Source organism: Solanum tuberosum, unplaced genomic scaffold, assembly GCF_000226075.1.
Source record: "Solanum tuberosum cultivar DM 1-3 516 R44 unplaced genomic scaffold, SolTub_3.0 scf00009, whole genome shotgun sequence".
Taxonomy (NCBI): domain Eukaryota; kingdom Viridiplantae; phylum Streptophyta; class Magnoliopsida; order Solanales; family Solanaceae; genus Solanum; species Solanum tuberosum.
In genome coordinates, this window is record NW_006238935.1 from 589,321 (window position 1) to 614,698 (window position 25,378).

At 30.3% G+C, this 25,378-nt stretch overlaps 2 long non-coding RNA genes across 3 annotated transcripts; one reads left to right on the forward strand and one right to left on the reverse strand.

The window, feature by feature from the left end:
* Window positions 1-30: 30 nt before the first annotated feature.
* LOC102598880 (uncharacterized) lies at window positions 31-3,557 on the forward strand. Of its 2 annotated transcripts, XR_001474000.1 has the most exons (5): window positions 31-867; window positions 1,053-1,276; window positions 2,563-2,637; window positions 3,028-3,076; window positions 3,269-3,557. It is a non-coding gene; the product is annotated as an uncharacterized lncRNA (long non-coding RNA). The 2 variants fall into 2 exon arrangements; XR_366625.2 differs by lacking the exon at window positions 31-867 and having other exon boundaries at window positions 1,007-1,276.
* Window positions 3,558-5,939: 2,382 nt separating this feature from the next.
* Window positions 5,940-8,923, reverse strand: LOC102599203 (uncharacterized). The gene is made up of 2 exons (XR_366627.2): window positions 8,776-8,923; window positions 5,940-6,409 (listed from the first exon to the last, which is right to left on the reverse strand). It is a non-coding gene; the product is annotated as an uncharacterized lncRNA (long non-coding RNA).
* Between the last annotated feature and the right edge of the window lie 16,455 nt (window positions 8,924-25,378).

Here is a 25,378-nt window from a genome sequence, read left to right on the forward strand (position 1 = left end):
TATTGTTCCATTTGTCATTGATGTCAAATCTTTCTTTTATCTTTGGAAAAATCAAAATGGAAACGTATGCGAAGCCATCGCGTGCTCGTATCATGAGTCTTAAAGAGTCTCTAAGAAACTTGAAAAAGGGTAACCTCTCTATTACTTCATATCTACAAAAGATCAAGCAAAATCTGCAGCACTTTAGTCTTTCTTGCATCCAAGTTTCAGTGGATGAGCTCTTCCTTTATGCTCATCGTGGACTTCCATCTGAATATGACACTATCACTTCAGCTCTAACAGGATCAGTGAGCATGGGTACGAGGAACTCAAATCCTATCTTATTCCATATGGATTTTGCCACTCTCAGCCAGATTACCGCTTGTTTATATATGCTAAATCTAGAGTTATGCTCTACCTCATTGTATATGTTGATGAGCTAATTATCACGGGTAATCATCAATGTTCGGTGGAAGATTTTATTAAGTATCTTGCTAATCAATTTTCTATTAAAGTTATTCAAGTTAATAGCTTCAACCATGTTGGCTCAGTTCAAGTTATTCGCTCACCATATGGAATTTTCTGAAGTCAGCAGAGGTATATCTATGAGATCTTAGACTGAGCCAACATGGTTGAAGCTAATCCCATGCACACACCAATGGCACACAGAGCTTGTTCCATGAGTAGTGATGGCTCTTTACTTGAAGATCCAAAAGAATATCGTTGTATAGTTGGAAGTTTATAATATCTTCATCTTACCAGACCAGATGTTGCCTTTGTTGTTTGCAAATTGTCTCAGTTTGCAAGTGCTCCAACAACTACACACCAGACTATGGTTAAACGAGCACTACAAAAAAATGCATACTTTGTGGAGGCTTAATTGGGGAGGTCAGACTAACCTTCAGAAATTATGTCAAATTATGGGGGTTTATTCAACCCGTGCAATTTAATTCAAAATTGCGGCGGTTATGCTACGTTAGTTTATTAGTATTTACTAAAAAAAAACCATTATAATGAAAATGTGTGCCAGGGTTTGGAACTTTCTCTCATTATTTTTCCTCCCAAAATTTTAGGTTCGCCGGGAAAATGCTCTCAGAATTTTCTCGCTCTCTGTCACTCCACAACATCCATTATATGAAGAGAAGAAGAGAAGTCTGGTGATTTATGTTCGCAGAAGAGAAGAGGAGCTCTCGTTAGGTGTTGATTTTCCATTAAAGAAGAGGAGAAGATTTATTGGATTCTCTCTAAGCTCGCAAATTTGCTCTTCCATCGACGAATATTCTCAAAATCGTCACAGGTGAGAATATCTTCTCCCTCATGTGCAGTATTAGGAGTTATGAATAGTCTGTTTGATTCAGATAGAGCTAAAGTTAGTTGTTTGTTCGATTTATTTCTGAATTTTGATTCTGGAATTAGTGTGTTTTCGTTAAGTATATTGATGCGGTAAGTTGTACTTTATGAGGAATCAGCTGGATTTGTTAGCACTGAATCTAACTCCTAAGCTCTTAGATGTTTCAGCATATGATGCAATGTGTGAAAAAATATTATTTGGTGCAAATTGCAAATCAATGAGTCAGTTTCTATTATCATTTCTAGACTGAATTTCCCAGTCCTAGTATCCAATAAAGTTCTGAATGTTGACTGATTATTTTTTTTTGAGAAAGGTAACATTACTTCTATATATCCACAGGTATACTACATCAAAGTGTAGTCCCCCTCCAAAAAGTTTTACTTACATCATTCCTAGGATCTTCTAGTTACAACCAGTCACTAATATTAAACACATTTTCAGAATGTTGACTGAATTTGAAGGATCTGGATATTGTTATGTGCAATTGTAGTACCATCGTGTTATCTATTCTAGATTATATAGATATACATTTGTTCTACTAGAGTGGTTTTTGATAGATCCTTTGCTCGAATGTTAAAGACTCTCGGCACTAGGTGGAATCGGACCCATATGCTCTTGTATGTTATTTGATTACCTATGTCAGTCCGGTTAAGATTTAAATTTGGGACAAGTAATTTAAGTGTTTTAATCACGATCGTAGGAAGCAACTCGTTTCTTGATATATGTAGTTCTGATTATATATCTACTTTAAGTATCCTTTCAAAAAACACGTTAGATGCATTATTTTGGACCTCATTCGTGACAAGTTGCTGTCCAGTTTGTTGCACAACTTCTCCTCAAGAAATTGAGATCACAAACTCATTAGATGCACTATTAGTGCTCAACCAACACATCATATTTTGAAGTTGTAGCTCACACCTTAGCAGCTGAAAAGTGTCCAGAATTTTCAAGAACTAGAGCTTGTATTAGTACATAAGTACCATCAAAACTAGCGTGCTCCGCACCTACAGTTTCACTCTGTTTCCAGCAATTAATTGCTGCTCAAAATCAGAAAGTCTCTTTCAACTCTATATAAGAAGCCACATTTCTTTCTTGGATATATTGTATCACATGTCTTCCTCATTTCCTAGCTTTGTTGCTAAGGTTTGTGACACAAACTATTTAAGTTACAGGTCATTCTAAAGATATTTACCATTGTAATTAATGTTACTATAACACATGGTATTAAACAGGGAACTGAAGAAGCAAAGAGAAATGGCAGTTGCAGCTAAGGAGGAAGAGAAGAAGACGTATAACTCTACTACCGAGTATGACACACCTTTATGTTTCTCTTCATGGGCTCTGAATGTTCAGCTGCCAAGTTGCATATTTTCCTAAATTGTTTGTTTCTCGTATTTGCTCAATGTGCTTTTTTTTAAAAAAAATTGTTATACAGTACTGTACACTCACCCCTTATTGTGTTCATTTGCAAACCTACTCAGCCATTCAACATGATTTGTCTATACACTGAAACTGGGTTATTTAGATAGAGCAACTTTAGGTGTAAGTTTCATTTCTGCTGCATTATTCCTTTTTTTTTTCTTTTGCCTGTGGTTTTTTGGTTTAACATTCTATCATTCATCTGTTTTAAATTGGATTGATTGCATCATGGATCAGTGGCCTTTTAATTGTTTACTGACCAAGACTTGTCTCCGCAGTGGTATTGCAGTATCAATGGTGATGAAGTATGCTGACAATATTGTGAAGGTAGGGTTGACTCTAGTTGTGCATCTGCTTTAGTTTCTGTTAAATGGGTTCATCAGTCTAGTGTCGATTATCGTACATCTGAGATCACCGTAGAATATCTATGTTGTGAGCACATATTTGCTATTAATTACTTAATTATGCCTGCAGCGCGACCAATACTAATGATATAAAGCAATGTGAACATATTTGCAGATTGAAAAGGATGGTTATCAGTGGAGGAATATGAATGCTGAAATGGTGACCTGGACAGAATTGGAGCCAGAGTACTTGACCAATTCTTCTGATGAATGAACTTCTCATAGTGATGAAGTATCTTACTGGATGCCCAATTCTTAATGTTTTTGGAAATTTGTTAGAAATATGTATAACACAAATGGATTGGAAAAATATTAGGATATTACTTTTAATACTGTAACTTGTTGGATATTACTTTTTATACTGTAACTTTTTTTATTGCTGCAGCAGTATCATTACTTGTAAATTTATGGTTGTTTGAACTATTATTGGCTTAATTAGCTTTAGAGCACTGTTCTAAGAATTAATTTGTAGGTTCAAACTGCTGCAAAACAACCCCTGTTGCTTGTTACAGGGGTTAGCGAAAAACCCCTCACAACTTAATTATGGCAGACCTAACTCTGGAGTTGCTGAAACCTCAGTTACAACAAACTATGGGTTTAGTATGTTAAATAAATCTCCGCTATTTAGGCTTCTTTTTGTAATGGAGTTCTGTGCTATCTTTCTGGCACATTTGCTAATGGTCTGTTTTTTCGCAAAGGTAAGTCACTAAATCTGCACGCCTTCTCTGACTCAGACTGGGCAGGTAACCATGAAGATCTCTCCTTTACTACAACATATATTATGTTTTTAGGCTCCAATCCAATCTCATGGAGTTTTAAGAAGCAAAGAGTTGTTGTTCGCTCATTCATCGAAGCTGAAAATCGTGTTATTGCTTCAGCGTCAGCTGAAATTTATTGGATTTGTAATCTACTTCAGGGTGTCTATTTTTATCAATGAACCACTAGTTATCTAGTGATAACACGATTATTTTGTTTGACATCTCGTCCAACAAGGCCTGCCCCATTATTAACTTCAACAATTGTTGCATGCAATTGTCAATGGTTGGCAAGGTTGGCAAATTTGCAGTGGCGACAAATGTTGAGAAACACAACAATTAAAAACTTTTGGTGGCACCACTTTGACATATTGTGGATGGTGCTGAAATTTGCATTTGCAAATTTCTTCTATAAAAGGAGTTCATTAGCTCATTTGTAAAATACACCAAGTTAGAGAGAAAAAATTTATTTTGAGAGCAAAGTGACGTATTCCATAGACTTTATAAGAAAAATAGTCTGTGAAGAAAAATAGAGTGTGAGCGATATTTTAGTAAGGTGGAAATCAAAAGAGTGTTATTCCTTTTGAGTCTGTAGTAGTCACTTTGAGTATTGTATTCGTGACTACACAATGTAAAATTCCTTACTATAGTGATATCAGTTGCTCCTCTTGGCCCGTGATTTTTCCCTTATTTAGAAGAGTTTTCATGTAAAATTCTTGGTGTCATTATTTTTCCATTTTATTTTCATTATTTTGACCATATATATTTTTGTGTTAATCCGCGTTTTCCCCAACACTAAGATGCAAAGAGTTGTTGCTCGCTCATCCATAGAAGCTGAAAATCGTGTTATTGCTTCAGCGTCAGCTGAAATTTGTTGGATCTGTAATCTACTTCAGGGGTTGTCTATTTTTATCAAGGAACCACTAGTTATCTAGTGATAACACGATTATTTTGTTTGACATCTCGTCCAACAAGGCTTGCTGCGTGTTTCTCATGGTTCTTCCCGAGATCAGCTAGATGATCTTCTTCTCACCAAGCCGCTTCCAAAAGCTCCATTTGAAGCACTAAGGTCCAAGATTGGTATGTGAGACTGATCTACCATCTTGCGGGGGTATATTAGTGATATCTCTTCATTGATATTATGATATCTCTTGATTGATCTTCAATATCTTAGTATCTCAATAGTGATTTAGTTTCTATTATGATTATGAGAAGTTCACAATCATGTATTAGTTGATTCTTTCCTTATTTATTGTTTGCTCTCTTGTATAAATTCATATACATATTAATAAAATAACATACTTCTCTCCAACAGTAAAGATTATAAAACCATCATTATATATCTTCAGAGTTTGAAAATTCAATAGAGAGAATTAGAAGCATAGAAAGACAGTTAGCACTGAATTGCCGATTGCAACATTACTGTGTAAATAGCTAAGAAAAAGAAAGTTCTCTTTCCAAATGAACTCTAGAGATATCCAATTGTTTGAAGCTGTGCAAAAAAGAACTGCATACTCCAGCTACCAGACTTTCTATTTTTGATACTATACAATTTGTTGACCTCTTTGCTTAATTAAGTCTAATATGTAAGAAAAACAGAAGGGATGAGAAGGGAAAACGCTAAGAGTATTTGAAATTAAGATATAGTTAATTATTTATTTTGACTCAAGAAGAGATATTACTATAATGAAAAAAAAGTAGTACAAATTAAAATCAAAAAATAAAAATGAATAATTTAGTCAAATTACTCTATTTATTATATTTTCTTAAAGAACATGAAAAAAACTAACATATAAAATAAAATAGATTGGAGGAAGTATATTTACCAAGAGAAAGCTTATTTTGCACTTAATTATTGTCGCAATATATTGTAATGCATAGTTGGATACAGTTGATATTTTTGCACCATTAACTAATATTCTGGATACATACTGGAGTAATAATATTGTCATCTAAAGCTAAGATAATATGATTACATATATACTGCACACATAAACATAACAAGTAAACCAACCAAAAAGGCATAAGATATAAATCTAAAAGTAGAAGTACATAGACAAGAAAATGATCAGTAGCTTGGATCCCCAAAACAAAATGGAAAAGAAAGCATAAGGAGGTAAAAGAGAAACTGCTTTCCTCAAAAACCTACTAAAGGATATGTATGTGCAGCCTAAACCATAAAATACAGACTACTTTCTGCATGACATATACGTAGCGTAGCTCGTCCAAATCACATCGACCAATTAAGTCAAACTATGGCCGAAAGAATTGCTACTACAGTATTGAGAACTTGAAGATAATTTGCCCATTCAATTACAAAAAGAGGTAATGGTCAAATAAGAACAATCTACAAATCGTCGATTATCTACTTGGCCCATCAGAGGCTGATTATTTGAACTTGAAGTTATACGATTATCTACTTGGGATAAGATGGTATTTTTTGCTTCACCAAGATTGTCCATTTCCTCCAAGTCGTCGAGCCAGGTCAAAATATTTTTTCACTGTGCATCAAGAATAATGAAATAATATAAATTTTACGCATCATAAAACAAAGCATGCCAAGCAAACAAGTAGGCTGTTCTAAAGACCTAGAGATGCCCAGCAGGTGCTCATTATCCATAAAAGTAGTTGAGACCCTAAGGCAACTGCTCTCCTCCGTTTCCCAGTATTATCTTAAAAGGTCATTGGGCTAACTTTTCGCTCTGCACTAAACACCTAAAATCTCCCATACATGTTCAGGATTCTTCAGAAGACACTTCAGTGGATTCTTCCCAGGAACAAGGAAATCTACTAGAGGTCTTAAACCTCCTATTATGGCACAAGGATTATGTAACTGCTGCTGGATCTACACATTGTCTTTATTCTATTGCCTCTCATATAGATTACACAAATCTCTCTCCTGCATACCAAAGTTTTGTTTCCAAGTTCTCTATTGAGACAGAACCAACTAGTTACACAGAAGCTGCTCAGGATGTCAGATGGATAGAAGCTATGAAGTGTGAAATACAGGCTTTGGAAGACAACAAAACCTGGGAGTTGGTAGATTTACCACATGGGAAGAAAGCTATAGGATGCAGGTGGGTCTACAAGATTAAATATAATGCTGATGGCACAATAGAAAGGTTTAAGGCTAGGTTGGTATCCAAGGGCTACAATCAGAAAAAAGGTTTTGATTACCAGGAGACATTCTCCCCTGTAGTGAAGATGGCTACTGTTAGATCTGTCATTTCTATTGCAGCTGCTAACAATTGGCCTATACATCAGATGGATGTGTATAATGCATTCTTACAAGGGGACCTATTTGAAGAAGCATATATGAGCTTGCCTAATGGTTTTAACACTCAATCTAGAGGAACCAAAGCATGCAGGCTACTTAAGTCACTTTATGGACTTAAGCAAGCTTCAAGGCAATGGAATATTAAACTCACTACTACCTTGACTGATTCAGGGTTTCATCAAAGCACTAAGGATTATTCCTTATTCACTAAGAGGAAATATGACAAATTAGTGATAGTGCTTGTCTATGTTGATGATTTACTACTTACAGGGAATGATACTTCTATGATACAGGAGACTAAGGAGGCCCTACAACATGCCTTTAAGATAAAAGATTTAGGTGAATTGAGGTATTTTTTGGGTTTGGAGTTTGCCAGAAGTGCAGGTGGTATCCTCATCCACCAAAGGAAATATTCCCTGGAACTTATTGCAGACATGGGTTTGGCAGGGGCAAAACCTGTATCAACTCCAATGGAGTTAAACATGCAGCTCACTACCACTACATATGATGAACATGTTCCATCTGTCCATCATGATCCATTGCTTCCTGATCCCATTAAGTACTAGAGATTAGTAGGGAGATTATTGTATCTTACAACTACCAGACCAGACATCTCTTTCACTGTCCAATGTCTGAGCCAATTTATGCACTCTCCAAAAGTGTCTCATATGAATGTTTCCCTAAGGCTGGTGAAATACCTGAAGTCTGAGCCAGGCTTAGGAATATTAATGTCATCTGCTGGTAATGATATTTTAACAGTATTTTGTGATGTAGACTGGGACTCTTGTGTCAAATGATAGGAAGTCAATTACTGGTTTTATGATTCAACATGGACAGTCTCCCATCTCATAGAAATCAAATCTCTTCCAGTCTCATTGTATTCAGATAGTACTTCAGCTATTCAAATAGCAGCCAAACCTGTTTTTCATGAAAGAACGAAACATATTGACATTGATTGTCATTTTATTCGAGAGAAGGTTCAAGATGGTCTTTTGGTTACTACATATATTCCTTTGGAATGAAGAACATCTTCATAGCACCTAGCTTGAGGGGGGTGTAAAGGAATTAAGTAAAAGTGTTAATGTGCCTTAATTCAAGTAGTTAAGTCATGTTGTTAGTCGTTATGATTATGCATTACAATGTTAGTAATGCAAGTACACTAGTTAGTTACAGATTCGTCAGAATTAGTTAGAGTCAATTAGAGTTAGTCATACATCTGTATATATACATGTATCACTCATTGAGAATATGAAAGCATCAATTCTCTCTAGAAAGTTTTCTCTGTTCTTAGCTCAATTACAATGTTTACAGTTTAGATTCATAAATTCAACAAAACTCAACAAAAATCAAATCAAATCCAGAAAACTAAAATGAAGTGTATACGCTAGTGTAAACATTCACACACACACAGAAACCATCGTTGAATGTGCATAAAAGGCATTAAGCACCGCTTCTTTTCTTCAACTTGAGCCATATACAATTGATGTTATTGCCTATATTTCCAAATTCGCTAACCTTTTCAAAACTCTAATTTACGATATGTGTGCAGTTACGTTAAATTATACTAAAAAGGAGAGTTAGAGAAGTAACCAGAAGGTTTGGTGCGACTTCGTTTCACGGGGTGTTTGGTTCTCGCCATGGTTGCTGGTGATGTTGCAGAGAAGAGCAAATTTGAGTAATTTGTTAACGGAGGATTTCAATAATATGAGAGAGAAATTGAATTTCCCGTTTTGTTTCATCTTTTTGATCTTTAAAAAAGAATGAAGAGGTAGCCGGTATGTAACTGTCACTGTCATTGCAACTGTAACTGACGCTGACATAATATACCTTTGCTTTTTTCCATAATTTGAAATTTAAAACTTAAGTATAATAGTTTGCTTTTGTTTTCAGTTTAGTCCATTTATTTTCTCAAGCTAAGCTAGAATTACTACTCAGACGTTTTTAAGAATTAACGTTTTTAATTTTGTGTTAATTTGGCCATATACTTTATAGTATACAAAATTAAATATTTAGGGGTTTCATTTTGAATTAAAATGCTCTATTTTTATGAGATATATTATTTTAGGTTGTTTTCCCATTAAACAAATTTAGATACAAGTTATCTGTTTACATAATTGCACGGTGGGATTTTGTGTTCTGTGGAGGGGTGAGGTGGGGGTTTGTGTAAATACATAAATTTTAAAACTTAACACTAATTAAAAAAATATCTCTCCTAACTATTTTATAAGACTGGGATTTTTGAAACTTAAAATAATAATCTCAAAACTACCTCATAATTCAATGCATATATTAAATACTTTGACAAAATTTACTCTTGATAGGCTAAAAGTGACAAGTAAAATCGTAAGAAAGGAAGGAGTGGAGTTCAACGCAGGGGCGGCTCAACGTAATTAGGGGCCTAAAGCGAAATTTCAATTTGAGGCCTAAAATATAAACAAACTTCGTATACATATTTTTAGTATTTAATATTGTTTTTCAGTTATTGATTTTAAGTAAGATTTTATCAACTCAACATTGAAAACATCCTTTCAGTGAGACAATTATTATATGAATTGTTAACATAATTTTATAAGTAATAAGTTGACAACTATTAAATAAAAATAAGAGTTAGAACCATAGAATCTGATTTAAGAAGTTGACGACTACACCATTTTAATATGCTTGTTGTAATGTTTGAAACTAAAATTTTAAAAAGAAATAAAAAAGAATTTGTAATTCACTTTGTTCAACACTTTTCACTATTAATTCTTATTTTTAACAAGGGTAAATTTTATGAATCACATAGTTTTAATATGAAATTACAATCTATCCCTCTTTAGTTTGTAATTACATTAAATCCCTTAAAAAGTAACACAAACCGGATACATAATATGTAGCTCAGATACATTAAAGAGTATCCCAGATACATTATAACATAAACTGGATACATAATATGTAGCTCGGATACATAATATGTAGCTCGGATACATTAAATAACTGGCTCGAATACATTGAAGAAATAAGGAATTTTAGAGGTTTTTAGAAATAGAAGGGGATATTGGAAATAAGGGAAACATAAGAGGTGTATTTCAGTAATTCTTCCTTTTAACAAAGTATAGAAGATGTTAAGTGGGTAAATAATATGTTTTTTATCATAATTAATCAATTTTTTCTATAAAAATTTTAACACATAATTTATTCTTAATAATAATTTGAGGCCCCCAAAATTTAGGGGACTAAGGCATAAGCCTTATTTTACAAAGGCAAGAGTCGGCCCTGGACTTCAACGGTAACTTGGACATACCTTGATGATTGTAGTAGATAGACTCAAATATTGAGAAATAATCCCTTCTAAGATCCGGACTGATAAATAAACAGGAAGCAAAATAGCATAGGCCAAAGTCCAACCTAGAAGAAATATCCAAGTATAGTAATCTTATGAATAAGCTATTCAGGTTAATGATATTCAAGTTTGATAGTATGCTCTCACAGATCTGCCTAAAATGTAATTTTATTTGTAAACTCACACACAAATATATATATGCGCTTATTCATAAATATATAACAATAGTATTGAATGGAATGTGATAGTATTTATTAGGCATAATACATATATTGGACCCTAAACTTTGCTTCAAATTTTAACTTTGACCTCCAACTTTCATAGTGCACAAATAGGCACTTTAACTATCTTACCTTTAAATAAATAAACACGCGAGTCCTACCTGGCAAAACGTGTGATGTGCACATATTCTGCACGAGTTAGGAGTAATTTTTGAGGCCCACAATGGTAAAAAAATGCTGAAATGACAACTCTACCCTTAATGAATCCCTTTTATATATATCTTTATATTTCCAAATCAAAATATCATTTCTCTTTCCTCCTCTTTCAAACCAAGATTTTTTTTTCCTCTCTTTAAAACGATTTGTGCTCATATTTAGTGCAAATGGCTTCTAATTTTTTTGTCATTGTGGAAAAAGAGCTATAATGAAGATTTCTTGGTCTGCAAACAATCCAGGTAGTTGGTTTCTTGGATGTGAAGATGGTCGGGTATGGTTCCATTTAAAACATCTTTTTTTTGTTTAAATTTTAGTTCTCAAGATTCAGGTTGGATGCAAGTTTTTTAGGTGGTGTGAACTTGATTATACTGAACACGCTAGAATTGCTATTTCGGGATTACAAAAGAGGATAAAAAACATGATGAAGAAAAGGAAAAGATTAGGAGGAAATATCGAGTTTTGCTGATCATTATGATACTATCTTGGATTTATAGAGAGTTCTTTATGTAGTAAATGTTATGTAGATTGATTGAAAAAGTTATGCCAGAATCGTTTTGTTCGTAATGTAGTTTTCTTTATGGGTTAGTGGCTGCCAATATATATTGTAAGCAATCAAAGTAATGGATTGAAATGCACTATTTTAGAGTTTGCAACAGTTTGTCTCTCAACATTGGCTTCAATATTCATCAATTTTACAACTTACAAGGACATTACTTCAATATACTAGCATGATTCACACACTTTCATACATAGTAAACACCTAACATCAAGGCAGCCTAACATCAATCATAACAAACACCAAAAGACTTTACAAAACATAACTTAACATCCATTAAACTAGGACAACTAAATAACCTCCAAAGATTTGTCTATGCAACATACATCAAAATAACCCAAAATACATCAAAATGATCCGTAATTGGAGTATGCCTTTACAAACAGTTATCAAAATAAACAAAAATAAAGACCTCCTAGATCAACATTTATCCACATCACTAACACTTTAAACTCTTATGGAACCCACTTTCCCTTGGATTTGCTTTGCACCTTTTTCTTTGACAATTGTTGAAGTTGATTTTCAGTCATTGCATCTTTTACTTTCCATTTCAAATCAGGTGGCTTGAATCCAAGATCAACATTTGTTTGTGATGCATCTTTAAATGCTACCCCAGACCCACTTGAGATAACCACTTCACTTGATCTTCCTAGCTGCATAATCCATAGGGCATTATTTAGTATACCTAAATAAAAATGTAAGAAAATCAATTAAAGAAGGCAATATACATACGTTAATCACTTGTCTTCCAGTTTGTATATCTGTGTAAACACCAAATTTCACATTTTTTGTTCTTTTTCTTCCAACTGAAGAAGCTGGTGGCCTTTCAACTGAAGAAGGTAGTGGCGTTCCAACTGAAGAAGATGATGTCCATGCAGTTGAAGAAGATGTTGCCCTTGCAGTTGGCTGCTTCTTTTTCCTTCCTTTAACCTTGAAGTATCTGCACATAAAGAAGAGGCATTTCCAGTGCTAGGCAGCCTCACTGGTGGTTGTTGAAAGGGCATTGAAGGTTGTTGTGTGGGCAGTTGAGAGGGCTGTAAAGACACAAAATTAGAAGTATAAAACTGAGTAAAACTTAAAAGAAAGACAAAAATGCTTACCACTGATTTACAAGTTCTTTGTTATGCCCAACTTGATGGCATTTGGAACATGACATCTTCACTCCATTCTTTGATGTTTTCTCCCACTTCTTTTTTCTTGGTTCATCTTTATCTTTTCTTCTACATCTACCTGGTCTTCCAAGCATTGGCTTCACTTCAGGAGCCTCAATTGGTGGGTTATTGGTATCAGGCTACATTACCATATTGGAGATGGATTGTAAAAAGTACTAATAAGCACTTAAGAATGTATCTTTTCTGTACCAATATTCCACATAATCTTCTAGTTCTTGCCCAATGTGATATAAGGCACAAACTGCATGTTGGCAAGGTATGTCCCTCAACTGCCACAGCCTACAGCTACATGTCTTTCTAGTCATGTCAATTATGTGTCTATACTCTCTTTCTTGGATTTCAAATCCAATGTCATGATTCCAATTCACCCATAGTGTCCTGCCAATCTTTTTGTTTTCTTCTAAAATCAGTCTTGCCATAGGTGAAATATCACTGATCCAAGTATCTGCAAACTTAATCATATCTCCATGCTTATCCATCATTTTATGTCTAATATCTTCAAGCATACTAATCACATATTTATGTCTAGGACCAACAATCTATGAATTAAATGTTTCACACATATTATTTTTCACCATATCACACTTTGATATTTCACTAAATAAAGCTCTACACCAGTATTTTTTGTTATATCCAAGCAATGCCTCACATATTCTATCACCCAATTTTCCCATATATTCAAATTCATCTCTCAATTTAACCTCAAAACTAGCTTTGGCACACCTCCAAAATATTTTTCTCCTTTCCTCACCTCTCCATCTTTTTTGCCACTTTGCCCAAATATGTCTTGCACACATTCTTCTTTCAGCATTAGGAAGTAAGACTTCAACTACTACCTCAAGACCCTAAGAACTATTAAATCAATAACTTTAAGACACACTAACAACATCACTTACTTCACACACTAACAACATCCACAAACATTGGCAGTAACTAAGAGAAATAAACAAAGACAGTAACTAACTTCACTTACTTCACACACTAACAACATCACTTACTTCACACACTAACAACATCCACAAACAGTGGCAATAACTAACAAAAAATAAATAATTTTAAGGCATTTATTAGAACCCTTCACTTACTTCACACACTAAATGAAACTTGACAATTACTTCACACACTACATGAAACTTGATAGTTACTTCACACACTAACAACAGGCAGTGACAGTAACTAACAGAAATAAACAAAGAAATCTTTAACACAAGTGTAAATGATTTAATATTTCTTAGGGTCTTGTTGTTACTTCACACACTAACAATATCCATATATTTCAACAACAGTAAATACCCAAAAGACAGTAACACAAGGCAGTAACTAACATAAATAAACAAAGGCATAATAAATACCTTTTGCATGTCAGACATGACTGTTATGCCACTTCCATCACCAAGTTGCAAGTCTTCAATGAGATAGCTTAAGAACCAACTCCAAGAGTGTTTAGTTTCTTGATCAACCATTGCCCAAACTATTGGATACATTTGATTGTTTCCATTTTTTCCAACAGCCACTAATAATTCTCCTCTACAAGCACCCTTCAGAAAGCATCCATCCAATCCTATAATCTTCCTACAACCTTCCAGCCATCCATTTTTCAATGCAGCAAAACAAACATAGAAATATTTGAACAAGTGTAAGCCAGGGACTGTTTCATTATCAGTTTTAACCCAACAAGAACTCCCAGGATTTGTACTCTTAATCATATCAGCATAGTCTAACAACCTTGAAAACTCAATCTTCCAATCACCTAAGAACTTGGCAATAACATTCACTTTTGCCCTGTAACATATTGATCTTCCCACTTTTAAGCCCCATTCTTTTCTTAGTGTCTCTTGAAGCTTATGAACTCTCATGTCAGACTGAGATATTATTTTATCCCTCATCTTCATTTCCACATATTTGGTTGTGCACAACCTGTTCCTATTCTTTGAAATGCATCTATAAGCAGGATAGTATTTCTTTATAAAAAAAATTCCAGAATCTTTATCCAAGCTTGCAAAGATTTCCCATTTACACTTTCCTTCACATTTTACCCTAACTCTATGAGGTTCATTGGGTTTAAGCCTTAGCTGAACCTTATGGTGAACAACATAATCAGCAACAACATTTCTAATTGAGTTGCACTCTCAAATATCATACCCAACTCAAAGAAATAAATAGAAGAAGAAGAATCATACCTCAGTTTGTTGCTTTTCTTCTTGAAGGTAAATCAACACCTGGTTGTGCTAAAACATCTAGCTCCTCATCACTATCTTTACTTGGTTCATCTGATGAATCAATAAACACTTCATCACCTCTCAATTTCCCATTATATTTGGCTGCCTTATTGGTGAAGATATTCTCAAATCCCTTATCTATGCCAACTTCTCCAAGCTCAACACCTTGATCCTTTAAGGGTTTTTTAGTTCTCTTTTTTTTGCTTTGCAGCTTCATTTTTTTTTCTTCCCTAAGTTTTTCTCTAAAAGCTCTTAATTCTTCATCAACTTCACTATCATCCTGATCTGGAACATCATCTAAGTCATCCTCTTCAAAGTCGAGAATCACCATTTTCTTCGTCTAATGGTTGTTCAACTTCACCTACCCCATTTATACCATGCTCAGTGTGTGAAACCCTAGAGCAATTTCTTAATTCTTGATTATTTTTTTCAACAGAAAATGGTCCCAAAATAGTTGTAGCGGTGGACCCCCCTTCTTTAACAGTCACATGCTTCAAAAACAACTTAAAAGATAACCCACTCCACAAATCTTTAACAAAGTTATATAGTTGGCTGTCACTTTCTAACTTGACAAAATTATGGGTAATAGGTTCTTCAGTAAAGAAAGCATCAACTTCATCATACCCAATGTCTTTTACATACGATTTTAGTTCGGTCAAAGAGAAGTGGTCCTTATCTATGCTAAATACAATGTTTTCCAATTTCGACACATATTGACCTTTATAAAAGTGACCTCCATGGTGAAAAATAGCTATAATATGACCCATATGCAAAAATCTGTAAGAAAATGACGATTTTACACTCATGGTGACAAAAAAATTCTACTTTGTATCAAAGATAAACTTTCAAAAGGGAAAAATCGAGGCATGCCTGAACTAAATCAAGGAAGATGAACATATGAACATCAGCTTCAGTAGAAATCTTGAACGACTTTCCCCTTTGATTCCCCGATTTTGATTCCCCTGATAACCTAGGGTTTTGACCTTTAAGATGATTTTGATTCACAATCGAGTGAAATGAACTGATGAAATGTTTTAACCCTTGTATATTAATTGAAATTAATTTTAATTTTTTTTTAGTTCTAAAATGGACGTGTTTTAGTTGGCAGCCATTGAGTGGCTCACTAACACACGTGGGAGCGTTTGCATTTCACGCACTTTGGCTCCAAAATCGCGTGTTTATTTATTTAAAGGTAGGATAGTTAAAGTGCCTATTTGTGCACTATGAAAGTTGGAGGTCAAAGTTAAAATTTGAAGCCAAGTTTAGGGTCCAATATATGTATTTTGCCTATTTGTTATATGGGAAAATTATGTGCAAACATATACTAGTTAATTAGTTAACATAGCTATAGTTTACCTTAATTACAATTTGCGGCCTACTTTTAGCTATAATTGCGTGGCTCAACTTTTTAGTTTTATATAATTCGAACGTTTGTAAAATTCAGAATTTGTATAATTTAAGTTGTATAACTTTTGTATAATATAATTTTGTATAATATAATTTGTATAACTGTTTACACTTCAGATGTTTGTAATTGTATAAATTCGTTATTTTGAGTTTATATAAAAACAACTGAATTATACAAATGTAACCGCAAATTGTACAAATTCACCCGCAAATTATACAAATTTGTGAATTATACAAACCCGTGAATTATACAAACGAGGCAGGTTAAATTGTAGCTACAGCTCGTAAATATACAAACTATAATTATGGAGCATGATTAAGTTTATCATAGTGGTTATTTGTAAAAGTTCCTCTTATTATATTTAATATGTATTTACATTTTTTCCATAGATATTATAACTAGTTAATTCATCCGTGCTTCGCACGGTCATGAAAAACACAAATATATTATTAATTATTATCTAAATAGAAGACGTATCATATATAATAATGTCTTTACTTTATATATATTTAATATATGTGAATTTTAGTTGAAAAATTTAAATATTTTTTGAGAGTTTCTTCTTACATAAAAAGAATATAAAATAAAAATATTATATTATACATTTCTATAAATGTGTAGATGTATAATTTGGTTCCATAAGAAAAAAACATTACTTATTTTTTACATGTAATCATCTTCTTTAGAAATGAAAGAACATTCTTGTAATTTATTACAATTTTAAAATAAATAACATAAAGACACTCTTTTTCAAAGTAAAAAAAAAAAGTAACAGAAGAAGAAGAAATAGATAAATAAATATAATTTTAAAGAATAGATTAGATATATTAGGTTTTTTTTTTAACTTAAAGACAAACTCCTTCACTCAATTGGACACCTATTACCATTACTCCAAAGACATAGCGTTTTTAAATATATTAGGTTTGTTTATTATAATTAATATACTTTTAATGTAAATAAGTAATGGTTATGATTAAATAGCAAGTGATGTTTTAATCGTGAAAACTTCTACGTACCTATTTATCCATACAATATATATTTGACTACATATACATACTGCATCTTCTTATTTTAAATTTTAGTGATAAATTTAGCACTAATTTATAATCCCCTTAGTATAAAACAAACTAATATTAGTTAATACTTTTTATCATTCATTTGCTTTATTAAATTTGACTTTATTCATTTCGATATTTTTCGCTCTCCTTTAACCAAATATTAATTGTAATTGTGTTCAATGAATTAAATTTTGTAGAAAATAATAAACAATTATTATGGAGTCATATAAAATTAATACGACTTGACCTTGTGATGAAAAAGTAAGTTATACATTTTCTTTATAATATCAATAACAATGATTGTATGTCAATTATTTTGATAATATAAATATTTCTTTTTTTGTGTATATAATTTTTATTTTAAATTCACGCAGGCATATTTCTCGATAGTTTTAAGAGCTTGCATAACAAACACCAAATAAAGAATATATTTTAATCAATAAAATTTATTTCTTTTAAGCAATCAATTATAAATATTAAAATTTGATTAGTAATTAACAGATTTTTCAACATAATTAAGTTACTAATTTGAACGAGAAGAAAATAATTTTTAAATTTGATTTGTACTTATAACAGAATTTCAACCATAATTAAAATAAATTCGAAGTGGTATCTCTTTAGGATCTCCTCTAGCAATTTAAAATATAAATTTGAGCTAAAAGAAATTATAAACTTACAATAATCATAAGTTCGTACAAAAATTAAACTTAAGAAGCATCATAAAGATACACGAGAAAGAATGAATGAATGAAAGAATTAATACAATACACATTTCATTAAAACTTTAATCATTAAAAATAGAAGGAAAAATAAAATTGATACATAGTTGTCTAAGATCTTGTCGATATCTACTTCACAAGCCTATCAATATTCAAGAGCTTTCTTCTTCTTCTTTTTAAATGAAACAAAAGTAGAGAAGCATCACTCTTGTTGATATCCACTTCCCAAGTTTATCGCTATTTAAAATCTTTCTTCATATTAAAATTAAACTTAACAGGCATCATAGAGATACATAAGAAAAAAGAAAGAAAAAATAGAAATAGTACAATACACATATCATATGAATTTAATCATTAGAAAAAAATAATAATACATAATTATCTAAGCTCTTTTCGATATCCACTTCACATGCCTATTACTATTGAAGAACTTTCTTCTTCTTTTTCAAGCCAAACAAAAACATGAATACAATACTATAGTTATTATCTAAGCTCTTGTCAATATCCACTTCACATGTCTATCACTATTGAAGAATTTTCTTCTTCTTTTTCAAGACAAACAAAAACATGAATACAATACTATAGTGAAAATGAAAGGTTACTTTGGATAGAATCTCATGAAACAAAAGATATAAGTTTATATAGAAAATAATGGAGAAAACCATAAGATATCTTGACTTTCATATTTAATATTTAAGGGTTATAAATATGAAAAGTTGAAAATTATGAGAGTATAAATATATGCACATTATATCTAATAAAGAAGATATGAATTTGTATAGAAAATAATGGAGGAATACCATAACGATATCTTGCGTTTCATATTTAATATTTAAGGGGTTATAAAATATAGAAAAAGTTGAAAAATTATGAAAGTATAAATATATGCACATTATATCTAATAAAGAAGATATGAATTTGTATAGAAAATAATGGAGGAATACCATAAGATATCTTGCCTTTCATATTTAATATTTAAGGGTTATAAATATGAAAAGTTGAAAATTATGAGAGTATAAATATATGCACATTATATCTAATAAAGAAGATATGAATTTGTATAGAAAATAATGGAGGAATACCATAACGATATCTTGCGTTTCATATTTAATATTTAAGGGGTTATAAAATATAGAAAAAGTTGAAAAATTATGAAAGTATAAATATATGCACATTATATCTAATAAAGAAGATATGAATTTGTATAGAAAATAATGGAGGAATACCATAAGATATCTTGACTTTCATATTTAATATTTAAGGGTTATAAATATGAAAAGTTGAAAATTATGAGAGTATAAATATATGCACATTATATCTAATAAAAAATATATATTATAGTGGAAAGTGAAAAGCTAATTAATTGAATATAAAGACATCATGAGATAATAAAAATAAAATAAATAATTAAATGAAGAAAAATGGACAAAAAAAAATAATATATATATATATTAGGAGTTATGGTCATCAAAAGTCATGAAAGTATGAAAATAAAGATAGCCAAAATTTTCTTTTAAAGAATATGAATATATGAAATTGTAGTAATTGACACATTCATTTTTGTATAAATAATAAGAAATAAATATATTTCTAAAAATGAGAAAAAGATAAATAAGATTTTGGCGAAAGAGATGAGTCACTCACTTTTCTTTTATCCAACTTCATCTTAGATATATAAATTGTTAAGTACTCTAAATAGAAGATCTCGAGCAAGTCTCAAACCCTTGGAATAATTTTCAAAAAGTTACATTGAGAATCGTCAATTAAGATTACCGATTGCAACTTTCGATTGTTTCTCCAGCTATCTATTGAAGAAGGAAAGTTTAAGTACAAATTAAATGTCTAATAATATGTATACATATTTACCCGTTGGTCTATGATTTTACAAATAAAAGAGAAAAAAGAAGGTAATATATAGAATAAAAACGAAAAAAATTACAGAAGAAAAAGGGAAGAGATAGAGTACATATTAAAATTCTCAATCACTCACTCACAACCACCGCTTCACTAAAAAATAAGGTCATTGTTAATTAATGATTACTCAAGGTTGCAAAAATAACGGAGGTGCGTAGATATCATTTTTTAGAAATTTGACACTACAATATCAATTTAGTAATTGACTACAATTCCTATACTAAAATACAACTATGTATTTTGTACAAGAAAAAAGGACTATACGCATGAATTAATATATATTCACTTTTTTTTTTTACGTATAATTACAGGCAAAAACTTATAAGCAAATTACGAAAAGATACGATGGGTGTGGTGTGATAGACAGAGATGCAACTCTCTTAATTAGAGATCTCAATTGGAGTCTTGAGTATGAAAAAAATCTTTGATAGAAAATATTTTCTGCCAAGTAGAGCCTTACGCCACGTGAATCCATATATAACCGGGTTTCTTGCCAGTGGAAAACCAGATAAAATTACAAGAAAACTATGTAACTTAGCAGGAAAACCAAAATTTAAACATCGCTTTCAACTCACCTTCACAATATTCGATAATATTCCATAAAAAGCGACACACTTCCCATAGAAAGATCTAGCCAAAATATTTGGAACTTCCTGACATTTTTCTAGAAAAGACAATATGAAGGTTAGATATATTTTCTATTCACAGTTAGAATAGTAATAGCGAATCAATTTTGTTTCAATTCTAAATAATTTATGTTCAAATTACAATAATAAAGAAGGAAAACAAAAATGAGGGTAAATTTGAGGTGTACCTGGAGACGTGCAACCCGTTTTGCTCCGAAAGAGGATGAGGCAGCCTCTGCCTCTGGTAACTCGAATGTAATATTTCATAGGCTGCTGAAAGGCATTAATTGTGGATTTAGAATTCTAAACGATATCTGCAATTATTATAGCCTTAATTTGAGGAAATGGTTAAGGGCTGCCATTATAATTTTAAATGGTGTCTTTCTATTTTTTAAACTTTAATTAATTAATTAAATTTCATTAACGTAAAAAAATAGGAAAAAACCTCCAAAAATCTGAGAAAATTGATAAATATGTTTCCTAATCATTAAGGCATGCCACATCAGCGGGTTGAAGATACCCCTTTATCTATTTATATAGATTTATAACTTTATAAGGACATTTTTGTAAATCAACTTTTAACTTGGGGGCTTTCCACTTTTAATAATACTAATTTCTGAGAACGTGTATTGCATGAAAAATAAAAACTAAATTGATACATTTGTTGAATATTGTCTTGATCAATTCAAATGCAGTCAGAAGTCATGTGAATCTTGCTTCGATTCAAACATGAATATGCAAAAAAAAAAAAAAAAAACACATTATTGAGCGTTCATGAAAAAATTGGCACAAATACTTTAATGCTGATAAGTTTTTATATATATGTTTAGTTAATTAATTATCTATTAATCTATCTATTGACAACTATCTTCTTCAAGTAGATGAATTCAACACTTATGAAACTTATTTTGTTTTGATTATTGATATCTTTGCACTTTTTTTAATTAATTTGTTGTATTTATTAGGTCTAAATGTCTAACCTATAAGTATAGAAAGAAAAATAAATATCAAACTCATAAGCACAAATATATATATATAATATAAAGTTGGATAGTAAAAGGCTGATGTGACACCTCTCTTTGATTAGAATTGACATTTATCTTTTTTGTCAACTAGTGTACTTGTATCGCTTCGCGCTGGTATAAGAAAATGTAAAATAATATTTTAAATAGTTAATGTCATTATTATATAAATATTCTAATAAATGATATGATAAAAGAGAGAAATATAAATTAAATTACGATTCTAATATTATCTATTTAGAAAAATTTCTAAAAAATCTCATGCTGCATTTTCAATTTAAAATCATCGATATAAAAGACGAAAACATAAAAGTTGATATGAAAAATTTTAGTCAAGTAACAATCTAATTATCATAGTTTCATACCAAAATTCAATGATTCTTATTGCAATATTATTGGTTCAACCAACAATATTAAATCTACATTATCTATTTAGAAAAATTGCTAAAAAATTCTCATGCTGCATTTTCAATTTAAAATTGTTGATAAAAAAGACGAAAGCATAAAAATTGATATGAAAAGCTTCAGTTAAGTAACAATCTACATTATCATAGTTTCATACTAAATTCAATGATTCTTATTGCAATATTATTGGTTCAACCAACATACTAAATCAACTTGATCATAAATTACGTGCCTTTTTTTTGTATGAATGACTGTATAATAAAAATAAGCAAATCAAAATATATTTTTGTCAAATCATAGTGAGAAAAAATACTTGAATTATATTCGAACATATTTATGCACGAAATTCAAAAGTTAGAGAGATTTTCTTTTCGATATTTGATGTTCATACTGACATTCATTTAATACATATTTGTGTCGCATAAGATCCATTAATATTTAAATTTTCATTCTTATTGTATGCATTGCGAAAAGAGAGAATTAAATTGTTATAGTGAAATACTATTGTTGAGGTTTTACTTTTACAATAAAAATAAAATAAAATTAAACACATAATTTAATCGTATAGAGATTATCAGAGAGTGACGAAGAAATATTTTTTAAAAAAAATTATGTGTATGCAGCGTTGAAGATGTAGAAAAAGTACCAAGAGTTGAATAATTTTTTTACAATACTAATACAATTATTTTATTATTACAATATTATTGTGGTAATTATTATAAATAAATTTGAGCAATAACTCTCCAAAATATAACTCCATTTTTTATGTGGAAAAAATAATTTTTTTAAAAAAATTCAATAATAATAAATTTAATATACATTAATTATATATTCACATTTATTATAATAAAAAGAAAAAAATATATGACTCTTTGTTATCCTTATTCACACCTGATTTGCATAATTTTTGGAGTTGATAATGTTTATTTGTTTTTATATAAATTTATATCTCTTCTCCTATTTTTGGCTTTTTACCATTATTCTGTTTTGACTTTTTCCTGTTTTATTCATTAACTATTAACTAGTAAATTTGTCCGCGCTTCGCGCGATGTGATTTGCATTTTATAAATTTGTTATTAATTGAAAAGTCAATTTATAATTATAGTTTTTTTTTATAAAAAAAAACACTTTAAATGTTATAAACTATATTTAAAAAAATGCTCCTATTTGATTTGATTTTCATTCAACAATCAAAATTATGTTCAATAATTTTTTAATATGTTAGCTTTCATATAAAATGTGGCTTACAATAATATTCGAATTTGACTTAGTGGAATGAACAAAAAGTTATAGGTATTTTAGATAAGTCGAAAATATTAAAAATTTTATAAATGATAACAATTTCTCAAACTTTTATCACTTGTTAATAAATCTTCTCAAAATGATAAATAATGTGTCAATCGAGTTCATTATCTTAGTATACTAAAAGTATATAAATAATAATATGGTTATATATGTTATATGAAGTAAAAAATAAATATATTTAGATTTTTTGTGTGTTCTTTTTTTCTTCACCTTGTTCTGTTTTCCTTTCTGTTTTCACAGTTAACATATTAATTGTTAGTATAAGTTCTTATTAGTGTCAACATAATATAAATTGTATACACATTCTTATTGTTAAAATTAAATGATATGTAAATAACTTTTTTAATAACTACGATAATTTAATGTGAGTTATGACTATTACTAATTAAGAGTGAAAATAATGAAGATGGAGAAGTGTGAATTATGAGAAATATGACATTTAAAAAATAAAAAAATAAAAAAATAAAAAAGGAGGATAAAATTCTTGATGAAAGAGAAGTGTTACTTATTATTTTCCTTGTTATTTCTCAACTTTCTAAATATCTCTAATATTTTAAAAGCCAAAAACATCAAACATTAATAAGTAATACCATCATCTTCCTTGTTCAATAAGTACATTTTTTATTTATTTGTTGGGTCTCAAGTAACCGTAGTTACACTATTCTAAAATTTTAATTTATCCAAATCTTTTGTTTTTCAGTTTCAAAGGGATCTATAATTTAATTTATCTTAATTAAATTATGCATATATAACTCCGATTTTAAATTAAATTTTGAGTATTTGAGAGGTATTATTTATTATTTCCCAATTTTATAAATATATTTCATATTTTAAAAGCTAAAAGCATCAAATATTAATACCATCCTCTTTTATAAGTATAATTTTGATTTATTTGTTGTGGTTCAAGTAACCCTAGTTACAGTATTCTAAAATTTTAATTCATCCAAATATTTTTTCAGTTTCAAAGGGATCTATAATTTAATTTATCTTAATTAAATTATGCATATATAACTCCGATTTTAAAATAAATTTGGATATTTGTAAAAAAAAAATACTATAAAACTTAATAACATTTTTCTCCCCTTTTGATTTTTCTCCTTATTTCCTTATTATATTATTGTTAGAATGACTATCCTAGGTAAAATAAAATATGTCTTACTAATTATATCTTTTTTTGGGTAATTAATTCAATTCTCCTTTTCTTTTTGATTATTTTATCCAGAATCTCCAAAATCATGTGTCGAAAATCAATGTCTCCTATCATTATGATAACTCATTAGGTACTCTAATAAATTACAAACAAAAAAAAGATAAAGAAAATCAACTGATTTATACTACACAAAGAGTTCTTATATTAAAGAAATTTCTCTTGTCAAAGAGAAGAAAACTTTAGTCAAAACTAAAAAAATTATAGGAAGTGTGAGGAGCTTTATGAATATTCTTTAAGATTTTATTTTTATTCATATATCATTTGTTTTGGGATGAAAGAAATAATTATATATTTTTTAATATATTACTTATTTTGGGAGCATTTAGAAATCGTATAAGGAGAGATTTTGTTTGTGAATAATAATAATAATAATAATACTAATAGTAATAGTAATAGTAATAGTAGTAGTAGTAACAGTGATAGTGATAGTGATTATGATGATGATTATAATTATAATAATTATTATTATAATTATAATAATAACAATAATAATAATTTGATGTAAAATTAATATTTTATTTCTTAAATTTATAACACGACATTTATCCTAGAAAAATAAAATTTGTTACATTTAAATTCACATTATAACTATATACAAGCTTGCAATAGAAAAATACATGTAGATAAAGTTTGATATATCGCTAATGATTGATATTCTTCAAGTTAGATTCTGACGAGTTCCTTTCACAAATAAGGTCGTATATATGTTGTTCTCTCCCATATTCTAACAAATAAAAATCAGGCATGAAAATTACATACAAAGATAATAATTGTGGAGACAACGCTAATAATGCTAAAATAAAAAAACAATTAAAAAAAA